This window comes from Cynocephalus volans, chromosome X (assembly GCF_027409185.1).
Source record: "Cynocephalus volans isolate mCynVol1 chromosome X, mCynVol1.pri, whole genome shotgun sequence".
Classification (NCBI taxonomy): domain Eukaryota; kingdom Metazoa; phylum Chordata; class Mammalia; order Dermoptera; family Cynocephalidae; genus Cynocephalus; species Cynocephalus volans.
This window is the reverse complement of record NC_084478.1, coordinates 150846121-150858291: the sequence shown is the minus strand read 5'-3', so window position 1 is coordinate 150858291 and position 12171 is coordinate 150846121. Positions and strand designations below refer to the sequence as shown.

General features: G+C 37.5%; 1 protein-coding gene across 1 annotated transcript in view; it reads left to right on the top strand.

The window, feature by feature from the left end:
- Window positions 1-10349: 10349 nt before the first annotated feature.
- LOC134368481 (integrator complex subunit 6-like) overlaps window positions 10350-12171 on the top strand; it is a 33175-nt gene continuing 31353 nt past the window's right edge. The window contains 1 exon segment of the mRNA XM_063084937.1: window positions 10350-10405. The gene's annotated coding sequence lies outside the window, so the exon portion shown is untranslated.

Sequence of the window (12171 nt, the reverse complement as noted above, 5' to 3'; positions counted from 1 at the left end):
CATCCCTATATAGGATCCGAACCCGTGGCCTTGGTGTTATCAGCACCGCACTCTACCGAGTGAGCCATGGGCCGGCCTAACACCAGTGTACTTTTAATTTAGATTCGCCATTCCTAACATTTTCCACCATTGATTTTGATCTCTTGAACTGTGCTTGTTTTCCCTCCTGAATCATTTGAGGTAAGTTGTACACTTCATCATTGTACTTCATGACTTCACAACATCCCTAAATATGTCAGTGTGCTTCTCCTAAGAGACTGAGGACATTCCCTCATTTAACCACAATAACATTCTCACAACTGGAAAAATGATCAGCCATCTAATATTTCATATTTAAATTTCTCCGTGTGTCCCCAAAATAGCTTTTATAGCTGCTCCCCTAATGTTCACAAATTACATTGAACAGTGTGTCTCTCTAGTCTCTTTTTAACAGTCCCTCTGCCTCTTTTTTAAAGTGGTATTTTGAAAACTTTATTTTTTAGAACTATTTTAGTTTAATAAAAAAATTGGGAAGATAGTACAGAGAGTTCCCACATATGCCACACTCAGTTTTCCCTGTTAATAACATATTGATGTAAGACATTTGATGTAATCAATGAACCAATATTAATATATTATTATTAGGTAAAGTCTATACTTTATTCAGATTTCCTCGTGTTTAACTTAACATCCTTTTTGTGTTCCAGGATCCAAGTTGTGTGTTTTTTGGGGGAGGAAGACCACTGAGGTAAAGTGCCATTCTCATTACATCATAACAAGGACACATATTTATTGTCACTGTTGATTTTAATCTTTATCACCTGGCAGAGGTAGTGTTTGTCAGGTTTCTCCACTGTAAAGTTACTCTTTTCATACTGTACTTTTTGGATGGAAGTCATTATATGCAGCCCACACTTCGGGAGTGAGGACTTATGCTTCACTTCCTTGAGGACAGAGTACATAACTTATTTGGAATTCTGCATGGGAGATATTTTTCTTCCCCCCCCCCCCGCCCCACTTAATACTTATTTAATCATTTATATGAGTTTGGATTCATGGATTTTAATTTATAGTTTGCGTTATCAAATAATACTACGTTATTTTGTTATTGAAATTGTTCCAGTTTCAGACACTGGTAGCCCTTTCAATGGGCTCCTGTGTCCCTTTGCCATACCTCCATTGTCGTGGATTTTTTTTAAGCACTTTCTTACTTTCTGGCACTACAAGATGTTCCAGGCATCTCTGTGTGTGTGTATATGCTGAGCATCTGTAGTACAAAAATACGAAATGGTTCAAAATTGAAACTTTCTGCATGCCAACACAACACCATGAGTAGAAAATTCCACACCTGACCTCATGTGATGGGTCACAGTCAAAACGCAGGTGCACAACACACAGTTTATTCAGTGTCCTCAAGGGAAAAAGACCTTCCCGGCCCCCTTCAGCCCCATAGATATTTTCCACACATGTCCAGATACCCTTACACAAGAACACCCACAAAGGGTAATAAAATGGCATGTGTACAGGCCAGACACACCAATGGCTTACACCATGCTCCACATGGGACCAAGACCTAAATGTATTATTCACTATGGTTGTATGCTTATTCTCTGCTCTATGGTATAAAGATATTGTTGAAAATGTCAAAAAGACCTGCAGATACCCCTATGGGTAATAGTGATAAGAGAAAGAGGAAGCATTTATGTTTACAACACAGAAAGCCAAGCTGTTGGAGAAACCAGACAGCGGTGTAAGAGTGAAATGTCTTACAGAAGAGTATGGTGTTGGAATGGCCACCATATATGGCTTGAAGAAACAGAAGGATAAACTGTTGAAGTTCTATATTGAAAGTGATGAACAGAAGTTAATGAAAAATAGAAAATACTGCACAAAGCTAAAAATGAAGATCTTGATTGCGTATTGAATGTGGCTCTCTCAGTGTCACAATGAACACGTGCCACTTAATGGTATGCTGATCATGAAACAAGCAAAGATCTGTCATGATAAACTGAAAATTGAAGGGAACTGAATATTCAACAGGCTGGTTGCAGAAATTTAAGAAAAGCCACCACATTACGTTTTTAAAGATGTGTGGTGATAAAGCATCTTCTGATCATGAAGCATCAGGAGAAATTCATTGATGAATTTGCCAGGGTCATCACTGATGAACATATGATGCCAGAACAAGTCTATAATGTGGATGAAGCAGTACTGTTTTGGTGTTATTGCCCCAGAAAAACACTGACTACAGCTGATGAGAGCCCCTACAGGAATTAAGATTACCAAGGACAGAATAACTGTGCTGGGACGTGCTAATGCAGCATGCATGTGTAAAAATAAACTGTGAAAGACAAAAGCTTGCATCCTTGCTGTTTTCCAAGAGTGATTTTCTTACCACTTTAATTATTATGCTAAGAAAAAGACATGGATAATCAGGGACATCTTTTCTTTTCTTTCTTTTTTTTTTTTTTAAAGATGATTGGTAAGGGGATCTTAACCCTTGGCTTGGTGTTGTCAGCACCATGCTCAGCCAGTGAGCAAACCGGCCATCCCTATATAGGATCTGAACCCACGGCCTTGATATTATCAGCACCGCACTCTCCTGAGTGAGCCACGGGCCAGCCCTAGGGACATCTTTTCTGATTGGCTTTGCAAACATTTTGTGCCAGTGGCTCATGATCACTGAAGGGAAGCTAGACTGAGTGATGACTGCAGGATTCTGTTATTCTTTAGAACAACTGTTCTGCTCATCCTCCAGCTGAAATTTTCATCAAAAATAGTGTTTATTGCCTTGTAATTTCCCCCAAACGTGACTTCAATAATTCAGCCATGTGACCAGGATATCCTTAGATCAATGAAGAGTAAACATAAAAACACTTTTTGAACAGCATGCTAGCAGCAGTGGACAGAGGCATGGGTTTTGAAGTTTTTCCAAAGGAGTTTAGCATGAAGGATGCCCTATATGCTGTTGACAACTCTTGGAACACAGTGACTAAAGACACAGTTGTGCATGCTTGGCACAACCTCTGGCCTGTGACTATTTTCAGTGATGATGATAAACAGGGTGGTGACTTTGAAGGATTCCATATGTCAAGTGGGAAAAAATGTCTGACCTCCTTACATGTGCAAAAAATAAGCCTTCAGAGTCCAACAGTAAGCTGGAAGAAGTGAATATCAAAAGCTTTTAACATCAGTAATGAGGCTCCCATTGTTCATTCACTGACTGATGGTGAAGTAGTTGAAATGGTTCTGAATGAAGGTGATCACGATAATAGTGATGATGGAGATAAGGTTGTTAACACTGCAGAAGAAGTCCCTATAGATGGCATGGTGAAATGTGTGATGGGCTTATTGAAGGACCAGAACAGCATGCATTCACAACAGAAGAAATCATGTCAGTTGATAAAAAGACAGTTCTAAGACAAAAAACATTGTTGATGAGGCAGATGACTCCAGAGGAAATATTTTAAAAAGCCACCCAGCAAAATGCCTCCTCATCCTTAGGGGACCCACTTGCTGCTCCCTTGACTGCTTCTGATGTTTCTTCTTACCTAAAATAATAAAATATATTGTACAGTAATAATCTTTTCATCAAAACACAGCATCATAGGTGCCTGCCATTGTTTGTGCTTGCTGTTGTTTAACAGCTGGTGCAATATATTCTGGTGATGCTACTGAACTGCTTAGTTATCCCGAACACATTACTTTTCACTGTATTAATGGTATTCCACTTTTTTTACTGTTAAGTACCTATGTGTGAATAAATGTAAGAATGATTGCTTATTAGTAGAATATAAATTCAGAGTCAGGAATGAAGGCAATGCCAAACAACCATGGATTGTCCACATAGGTGGCTGAGATAGTGACACCTTTGCTTTCTGATGGTTCAGTGTACACAAACTTTGTTTTATGCACAAAATTATTACAATATTGTATAAAATTACCTTTAGGCTATGTGTATAAGGTGTGTATGAAACATAAATGAATTTCATGTTCAGACTTGTGTCCCATCCCCAACATATCTCATTATGTATTATGCAAATATTTAAAAATCTGAAATCTGGAACAACTCTGGTCCCAAGCTTCAGAAAACAGATATTCTACCTGTATATAAGATGAAACTTAATAAAAGGGGAATGAGTTAACTTACCATCAAACTTAAAATTGAGAGTATTACCAATACTATTGCAGTAAACTTTTCTGTTATGTTTAGTGTTTTTTGTGTCCTCTTTAGAAATATTTTTCTATTTTGAAGTCTTAAAGAAATTCTCCTATAATTTCTTCTAAAGTCATATTAATTTTTCTTTCACATTTAAGTACTTAATCCATCTGAAATTGGTTTTGAAAATATATGATCTGAGGTACTTACAGCGAACTGATCTTTCACAATGGCACCAAGAACATACACTGGGGAAAGAATAGCCTCATCAATAAATGTTGCTGGGAAAACTAGATATCCATGTGTAGAAGGATGAAACTAGACCTGTACCTCTTGTCGTATACCAAAATCAATTCAAAATGGATTAAAGACTTAAGTATAAGGCCTGAAACTGTAAAACTCTTTGAAGAAAACATAGAGGAAACACTTTAGGATGCAGGACCAGGCAAAGACTTTATGAATAAGACCTCAAAAGCACAAGCAACAAAAGAAAAAAATAAATAAACAAATGGGATTATATCAAACTAAAAAGCTTCTGCACAGCAAAAGAAACAACTAATAGGGTGAAAAAGACGATCTATAGAATGGGTGAAAATATTTGCAAACTCTGCATCTGACAAGGGATTAATATCCAACATATTTAAGGAACTGAAACATCTTAATAATAAAAAAAAGTAACCTGATTAAAAAAGGGGAAAGGGGCTGAGTAGGCATTTCTCAAAGGAAGATATAAAAATGGACAAAAGACACATGAAAAAATGCTCAACATCACTAATCATCAGAGAAATGCAAATCAAAACCATACTGAGATATCATTTCACTCCAGTTAGACTGGCCATAATCAAAAAGACAGAGAATAACAAATGCTGGTGAGGATGTGGAGAAAGGGGAAGCCTTCTAACTGTTGGTGGTTCTGTAAATTAGTGCAGCCATTAAGGAAAACAGTATGGAGTTTCCTCAAACGACTCCAGATAAAACTGCCATACAACCCAGCAATCCCACTGCTGGGTATACACCCAAAGGAATGGAAATCATCACATCAGAGGGATACCTGCACTCCCATGTTTATTGCAGCTCTATTTACAATAGCCAAGATATGGAACCACCCTAAATATCCACGGACAGATGACTGGATAAGGAAAATGTGGTATATATACACAATGGAATACTAATCAGGCATAAAAATGAGTGAAAGCATGCCATTTGCTGCAACGTGAATGACCTTGGAGAAAATTATGTTAAGTAAAATGAGCCAGGCACAGAAAGAGAAATACTACATGTCCTCACTCATAGGTGAGAGCTAATAAAGAAAGAAAGAAAAAGATCACAATAATTCACTGAACTTTCAGAAGAAGAGAACAGAACTGTGGTTACTAGAGGTGGGAAAGGGGGAGGATAAAGGGAGTTAGGGAGAAATTGGTTAATGGAATGATTACATTTTGTTATGATGAATATGCTAATTATTCTGATTTGATCATCACATATTGTACACAAGTATTGATAGTAAACTCTGTACTCCACAAATATGTATAATCTATTATGTTTCAGTAGAAAAAATATGGTGTGAGGAAGTGATCCAATTGCATTGTTTTTCATGTAGATCGTCAATTGTCCCAGTGCCATTAAACTGCATAATCTGTTCTTTCTCAAGTGATCTGCAATGACATTTCTGAAGTGCATCAAATTTTCACATACGCATGGGACTCTTTCTGGGCTCTGCTATTCTGTTTCATTGTTCAGTTGGCATACCTCGTTCTGTATTGCTTTATCTTTATTATTAAAGACTAATAGTAGATGTTGAGAGTAGTGTGACATGTCCCCCTAATTTGTTCTTCTTTAAGTTTGTCTTGTCCATTCTTGGGAATTTACTTTTCCTTACAAATTTTAAAATCAGGTTGTTAAGTTCCATGAAAAAACCCTGTTGGGATTTTGACTGCAATTTTGTGAAATTTATACATTAAATTGAGAGGGAATGGTCATTGAGTTTTCCTGTCCACAGTGTAGCCCTCTCTTTAAGTCTTCTCTGATGTCTTTCAATAAATTTTATAATTATCTTTATAGTAGGTTTATACATATTTAGTTATATTCATCACATATATACACCCAATAATCCACATGTAAGAGTCCATGTATATTCCATATATATGATATATATTTCCATACATATATCCTTGTATATTTATTCCTTACATAGTTTTGCTAATGTTATCTTAAAAATTTACATTTTCTAAGTTTCTTGGTGCTGTTTTATAGAAATACAGTTAATTTTATATGCAGATTTTATATCTAGCCATCTTGTTAAACTCTTCATTTGTCTAGACTACTTTGAGCTTTTAGTTTAGCCAAATACTTTATCTTAGGGTACAAGTTAGAGATTCTTGCAATGCTTTGTAGAATAGAAGTGGTGATAAATGGGCATCCTTGTCTTGTCTTGATCGTACAAAGAATACTTCTAATTTTTAACCACTAAGAATAACGTGTGCTATAGATTCCCAGTAGGTTCATTTCCTAACAAATGCTTTTAATTTTGCCCTCATGAATAGTTGTTGCATTACATCATGTGTTTTCTGCATTAATTACGATGATTGTGTGACTTTCCTCCTTTATATTTTTTTTGTTGGTTTTGTTACTGTTTTTACTTTTCATTATTTTTCCTCCAACATTATTAAGATATAATTGACAAATGAAAATTGTATTTTTTGGGCTGGCCAGTTAGCTCAGTTGATTAGCGTGTGGTGTTACAACACCAGGGTGAAGGGTTTGGATCCCCATACTGGCCATCCTCCAAAAAAAAAAAACCCTCGAATACTGTATTTTTCATGGTATACAAATGTTTTGATATATGTATACAATGCGAAATGATTGACTCAATCTAATTAACATATCCATCGCCTCATATACTTATCATTTTTTGTAGTAACATTTAAGATCTACTCCCTGTAAATTTCAAGTATACAATACGTGATTATTAACTATAATCACCATGCTGTGCAATTGATCTCCAGAACTTACTTGCTTTTGTTGCCTGTGCTTTTGTGCTCATATCCAAAAAAAATCATTGTTGGGCCGGTCCGTGGCTCACTCGGGAGAGTGTGGTGCTGATAACACCAAGGCCACGGGTTCGGATCCTATATAGGGATGGCCGGTTGCTCACTGGGTGAGCGTGGTGCTGACAACACCAAGTCAGGGGTTAGGATCCCCTTACCGGTCATCTTTTTAAAAAAAAAAAAAAAAAAAACTCATTGCCCAAACCAAATTAAGAAGCTTTTCCTATGTGTTTTCTTCTAAGAATTTTACAGTTTCATGACTTATGGTTAAGTCTTTAATCCATTTCAAATTGATTTTTGTATATGATGAGAAGTAAAGGTCCAGTTTCATTCTTCCAGACTCAAATTCAAATGGATACATGGTATCTCCACTTGTGTGTCCTAGAGACATTTAAAACTCAACCTATTCTATGTGTTTAAACTTCTGAATTCCCTCCCTTGGCAAACCTTCTCTACATACAGCATTTGCCAACTCAGTTAATGACACCATCCAGTGATACACTGGTAAAACTGTAACAACCAGCTCTCCATAGGTGTGTGTGAGATGAAAAGGTAAAGAAGCCCTGGTTTGTACTGTTTGCAGATTACCGTATAGTATAAACAATCCCGACATGGCTGATTTCAAGCTATCAACATGAGATCAATGAACACTGAATCAGGAAGAATTGGGCACAATCTACTTTCACAAGTTGAGGAGTGCTGGCTTCAGTACACCCCTGGCACTACTGATTACCCAGTGGTTCATGCCAAAAACCTGACACTCACTGTGACTTTTCTTTTATTCTCTCACATCCAATCTTTTAGCAACTCTAGGCAACTTTATGTCTAGTGTAATTCCTCGACATCACCATTTCTCGTATTCCTCTAGTCTGTGCTGCTGTGATCTCTCACCAAACTACTACAATAGCTTCTTATCTAATCTCCATGTTTCCCATGCTTGCTTCCTTCCAACTCATACTCTAATGCTGCAGCCAGAGTGATCATGTCCACACATAAATCAGATGGTGCATGTCCATCCTGAAGCCCTGTCATCAACTTTCCTAAGCATCAGAACAGAACCTGAACTCCTGATCACGGTCTACAAGGCTCTGCATGGCCTGGCCCCACCATCCTCTCCTAACATGTGTCCTGTGGGTCTCCTCCTCACTCTCTCTGCCTCTTTCCTTCCGTCCATGGTACACGGCTCGTCCCCCTCTGGCCCCTGCCCTAGCCTCACCGCAGCCTGGAACTCTTCCTCTGCATCTGCACAGGCCGGCTCTGTCTCCTCCTCCAGGCTCTGCTCATAGGACGCCTCCTCAGAAGGCCCTGCCCAGCCCTGGGCCGGCCCCTGGAGGCTCCCTCTGCTGTTCTTTCTCATGTCCCTGCTTGCTTCTTCCCTAACATGAATCCAGCGGTGTTGTTTCATTTGCTCATTGTGCACTGGCTGTCTGACCATGGGAATGTCAGACCCATGAGAGCAGGGAAAGTTTCTCTCTACCGGGGTCAGTGCTGATCCCCAGTTCCTGGCATGGTGCCTCGCACAGAAGAGTTTGAATAAATGAAGTAGAGTTATCAGAGTTGGAGAAAAAAGAAAGGTACTTTTCTGGGCCAGCCTATGGCTCACTTGGGAGAGTGTGGTGCTGATAAATCAAGGCCATGGGTTCGGATCCTTATATAGGGATGGCCGGTTAGCTCACTTGGGAGAGCGTTGACAACACCAAGTCAAGGGTTAAGATTCCCTTACTGGTCATCTTTTTTTTTTAAAGAAAGGTACTTTTCTGAGAGAAAAGACAAATGAAGAGAATTATATAGAGATTTTTGGTGATGGACTGCATGTAGGGCTTCTAACTCTAATGACTGCCTCTAGTTTTTCAGAAAAAATAGAGGTAGAGAGGAAGGTGGTTGAGGCATGCTAGATTACATGTGAACTTCAGAAATCATGACATCAAGTGAGACTTTTCAGTTTATCAAATTGCAAAAGGCAAAAAGGCTACATTAAATGAAGAGTACCAGGGATCTGTAAATATATATTAGTTGCACATTTTTACTTGGTTTCTGTATGCATTGAAAGTGACAAGAAGTTAAGAGGTAGTTTTGTTGTACTGTCTTTCCAGAGTTCAATTTTTCAGGTTGCAGATTACCATCTGGTTCACCTTTTTAACTGCAGAGCACAGTGATATTCCTATGGGGGTGTTGAAATGTACCTACCTCCAAGCTCAACCCTTTAATTTGGTTTCTAGGTGCTACTTTCATTCATGATGTCCATGGGGGAAGATGGAAAGTGGTCAAACTCCAGATGGCTCCTTGTCAAAATCTGTTCAGCCAGAGCTTTTGAAGTGGTAGGAGATAGTATTTCACCTCACCAACTGGATTCTCTGTCTTATGACTTAAATCATTTCAGCAAAGAAGGGCTGATTCACAAACCTCATAGCAATGCATGTTTAGGTGGGACTGTTACAAGCAATCACTCTACAGATGACCCAAAAGTCACAGATATATCCATTTTGGGAACTGTGCCAAATGTATTCTACTAAGCCCAGAGAAAATCAATGCTGATATTGATTAATGAAGGAAATTTGAAAGTTTGGATTGAGTAAGATGTAAAAGAACATCTATCAATAAAACTAGGGGAAGTGTCTCTCATTCTATGTTTTGGAATAGATATGAGTTACCTCTTGAGATGCATCTTTTAAAAATAAATGTTATTGTGTATACTTTAGGCATACGACATGATGTTTTGGGATACATATAGATGGTAAATGGATACTATAGTGAAGCAAATTAACATATCCATCATGTTACATAGTTACTCCCCTTTTTTTGTGGAAAGAGCAGCTATGAGGTGCATCTTTGTGAGAATTTGTTGTTGTCGTTGTTTATAAATTACGATGGCTTCTCTTTATTTTGATTAAAAAGTCCCAATATACGTTTATCCTTTTCTTACTTGGTTTTCACAATAGTTTCCTTATGTTCAAGTGTCTTGATTTAAGTGTTTAAATTATAGGCAATACGTAACATTTTATGGTTGATCTTAACCAAAAGGCTGAGAAGCAGTAAACATGAAGAATGATTACTGAAGATGCACTAAGATTGAGTTTGTCTCTTCATATTTTAGAAATACTGAAGTTTTTAAAAAAATACCTTCAGAATATGAAAGAATCATCATTTTGCTTGAAGAAGTTCAAGGACCTACAGAAGTCAACAAACAATTTGTTGAATTTACTATCAAGGAAGTAGGAAGGTAGGTGTAAAAACAAACTTTATTTTTTTAAAGCATTGCTGCCCCCCACAGGATGGGGGTTGGTGGGTACAAGCTCTGCCTTGTGTTTCTCAACCCCTGGCCCTCACTCATATTTAAAGTGGTCTCCAATCCAAGAGCATGCGGTATCTTTCCATCTTCTTGTGTCCTCTTTGATTTCTCTCAACAGTGGTTTGTAGTTCTTTTGTAGAGATTTTTCACATCCTTGGTCAGCTTTATTCCTAAATTTTTTTTTTTTTTTGGTGGCTATTGTAAATGGGCTAGCTTTATTGATTTATTTTTCTGCATGTTCACTATTGGAGTATAGAAATGCTACTGATTTTTGTGTGTTGATTTTGTATCCTGCAACTTTGCTGAAATCATTTATCAACTCTAAGAGTTTTTTTTGTAGAGGCTTTAGGCTGTTCAAGATATAGGATCATGTCATCTGCAAACAGGGACAGTTTGACTTCTTCTTTTCCGATCTGGATGCCCTTTATTTCCTTCTCTTCTCTGATTGCTCTGGCTAGTACTTCCAACACTATGTTGAATAGGAGTGGTCCTCTCTCTTCTTTTTTTAGTTAGCCTTGCTAATGGTTTGTGAATTTTATTTATCTTTTCAAAAAAGCAACTTTTTGATTCATTGATCTTTTGTATCATTTTTGGGTTTCTATTTCATGCAGTTCTGCTCTGATCTTAATGATTTCTTTCCATCTGCTTACTTTGGGTTTGGATTGTTCCTGTTTTTCTAGTTCTTTAAGGTGAAGTATTAGGTTGTTTACTTGCCATCTTTCCATTCTTCTAAATTAAGCATTTAATGTGATAAATTTCCCCCTTAGTACTGCTTTTGCAGTACCCCACAGAATCAATATTGTGAAAATGTCCATACTACCCAAAATGATATACAAATTCAATGCAATCCCCATCAAAATTCCAATGACATTTTTCTCCGAAATGGAAAAAATTATCCTAACATTTATATGGAATAACAAAAAACCACGAATAGCCAAAGCAATTCTGACTGAAAAAAATAAAGCTGAAGCCATAACACTACCTGACTTTAAACTATACAACAAAGCTATAATAACCCAAACAACATGGTACTGGGATAAAAACAGACACACTGATCAATGGAATAGAATAGAGAATCCAGAAACCAACCCATGCATGTACAGCCATCTGATCTTTGACAAAGGCACCAAGTCTATACACTGGAGAAGAGACTGCCTCTTCAGCAAAGGGTGCTGTGGAAATTGGATATCCATATGCAGGAGAATGAAACTAGACACAAACCTCTCACCATATACCAAAATCAACTCAAAGTCAATTAAAGAATTAAATATACACCCTGGAACAATAAAAATCCTTAAGGAAAACATAGGGGAAACACTCCAGGAAGTAGGACTAGGCACAGACTTCATAAATATGACTCCAAAAGCATGGGCAACAAAAGGAAAAATAAACAAATGGGATTATATCAAACTAAAAAGCTCCTGAACAGCAAAAGAAACAATTAACAGAGTTAAAAGACAACCAACAGAGTGGGAGAAAATATTTGCAAAATATACATCTGGCAATGGACTAATATCCAGAATATACAAGGAAATGATACAACTTTACAGCAAACAACCACGTAACCCAATTAAAAAATGGGCAAAGGCACTAAATAAGCATTTGTCAAAGGAAGATATATGAATGGCCAACAAACACATGAAAAAATGCTCATCATCACTCAGCATTTGGGAAATGCAAATCAAAACCACACTGAG